Genomic DNA, 2,928 nt, shown 5'->3' with positions numbered 1-2,928 from the left:
TAATGTTACAGGTTTGAGTCGCGGGAGGCTCCCCTTTGTGGGGAATAAAATATGTAGGGAGTATTTAAGCTAGTGGGTGGCACGCTCAGTGTATTCATAGGATGGGGATGTCACATGTCAGGACTGGGGTGTTACCAGTGACACGCTCGGTATATTCATGGGTCTGTGAGGTCGCGTGTCAGAACTAGGGTGTTACACTTTGAACCGAGGAAATTCTGGTCCGACCATGTTAAACCCGGTTAAACCGAATTTACCCGTGAAGTTAACTGAACGGTTCACTTAAAAATTTAAAAAAATGGAACACTACTCTAATATTTTGTTTTACTACCATCCAAAAAAGATGAAGATATTATTACTTCAATATAATTATACATAATTATTAATTATATAAATTTTTACATTTATATATAACTATATATTTGTATATAAAATTATTAATTATGTATGGATCACCCGGCCAGACTGGATAGTTTAACTGTTTAAACTAGTTAAACCAAATACAGGATCTCTGCTGATTTAACGTTTGACTCGGATTTCACAACATTGATTGTAATACTCAACGTTTAGTTCTTCCTTCTCATTTGTAAAGGACCTACCATCTTTGAAAAGCAAGAAAACTATTAGAACATATAATTGGAGCATTTTTTTTGTGGGGTCAAACTTTCAACTTATCACTCATTAACAACAAATAATTTCAATGAAATCATGATGTGCAAGGTACTTTTCTCGGGTCATATTTGAATGTCAATACCATACCTATTGTGTCACCTTTGATGGCCCTCCATACACCCATTAAAAGCTTGATCCATATTATTTGAGCAATCTTTTAAGATCGTGATAACATTGATGATGTAATCATGATGTATATGGAATATTGGATGAAGGATCCCTAAACTTTAGTGGTGTTTCCTAAAGGCAAATTAAGTTAAACTTAATGTTGATGGAGTTGTATTGTGTGTCCTAAAATTATTAGTGGAAGTAATGTTATTCAACATTATAAGGTACAATCGATAACTGGTTTCATTGCTAGATTTGGGTTGGGTTCGCCTATGTTAGCATAATTCTTGGCTATGGAACAGGGGTTAGAGTTTTACATCGAAAATGTGTTATCATTATATCATTCTAGGGTGCAAATATCTAGAAGCAATAGAAATTATCATAAAGGGAATTCATATTCATATATTTTATCTTTATAGGTGGGCAATAAGATTCATACATAGTTGACAACTTTTATATTAATTTGTTGAAAAATTCTATTTTGAAAAATTAAAGTTGGTTTTATTCACTTCTTTGTCTTAATAAGGCGGTGGCTTACCAAATTTGAAGAACATAACTACGAAGGTCATTTAGTATATGTTTATTGACCAAACCTAATTTTAGATGTTATTATTAATGTTGTTTTCATAGAGTGACCAAGTCAACCATTGAATTCAAGTTTAATACTTTTTGGGTCATTTGACATAGCAATTATAGGTTAGAGCTCCTATCCCGAAAACATAACAAATACACTTTCCTTCTCAAACTTTAATTGAAATAATTCTGAATTGCTGCTTATATAATAAAGGTTTCTTATGTGTGTTCAAAGTTCAAAGGACACATTTTTCTTTATAAAAAATGAGTAAGTTAACAAACACGTATTTATTAATACTCATAAATTTATAAATGAATCAATAGCCATTACCAACTTACTCATTTTAGATAAATTTAATCTGTAATAAACTATACATTAGACACATTTTAGATAAATTAAATGTGTACTCAATTATACCTTAGACAAACTTATACTAAATGGTATGATTAAGTCATTAACTTCGATTTATATTAATTATTTTCACCAAGGTTATTATAATTATGTCATTAATTTATCTTCTTACCTCATCAAGATCTAGGAAAATGATATACAGCTAGTAGCATGTAAATTATGCTATTATATTATGCCAGTTTGGCCAGTTTGGCTCTCTGTTTTGGGTTATTCCTTGGCTGGTTTAGCTTAGCATAGGTTTTATTTTTCTTTCCTTTATTAGAAGGGGGGTTATTTAACTGCCTCACTGTTTTACTATAAATAGTAGGTTTTCCCTCTCTTTTGTAACTAACTTTTCAGATCAATGGAAATTCAAATTCCTACTCTTCTTTTCTCTCTGGATTCTAAGATGGTATCAGAGCAAATTTTGCTCTAATTCGTCTAGGTCTTTTTTTTGCGTTTGCTTTCACGATTCTCTCCTTCTTCTCTTTCCGTCTTCGCTCTTTTATTTCTTCCTTCTCAAACTTGTGATTCTCCGTCGCAATTCTTCAATTCTTCTGCAATCCTTCGATTTTCATTCTTCTTCATTCTCAATTTTTCAATTCAATTCTGGAAATGGCGAATCAGAGCTTCGAGGATTTCAATGTAAATCCTTCAAATCCCTACTTTCTTCATTCTAATGAGAATCCTGCTTTAGTCCTGGTTTCTCCTCTTTTGAATGGTAAGAATTACCATTCCTGGTCACGAGCTATGACATTAGCCTTGCAATCGAAGAACAAGCTGAGATTTGTAGATCGTTCTTTGCCTCAACCACCGCTGATTCATCCTTTGAATGCTCAATGGATCAGATGCAACACGATGGTGTTATCGTGGTTACAACATTCAGTTGAAGAGGCGATTGTAAATTCTATTCTCTGGATAGATGAAGCGACTGAAGCTTGGCAAGATCTTCATGATCGTTTTTCTCAAGGAGATGTATTCCGTATAGCTGAGCTTCAAGAGGAATTCTACCGCATGAGTCAAGGTAATCAATCAATTTCAGATTACTTTACTCAGTTAAAGGTGCTTTGGGAGGAAATTGAGAATTATAGAGCCATAGGCCACTGTAAATGTGCTGTTGCTTGTGACTGTGGTATAATTGATTTGGTAAGGACACATAGGGAACAAGATTATGTGATTCGTTTCCT

The sequence above is a fragment of the Lupinus angustifolius genome, chromosome LG05, assembly GCF_001865875.1.
Source record: "Lupinus angustifolius cultivar Tanjil chromosome LG05, LupAngTanjil_v1.0, whole genome shotgun sequence".
Classification (NCBI taxonomy): Eukaryota; Viridiplantae; Streptophyta; class Magnoliopsida; order Fabales; family Fabaceae; genus Lupinus; species Lupinus angustifolius.
This window is presented reverse-complemented; position numbering follows the sequence as displayed.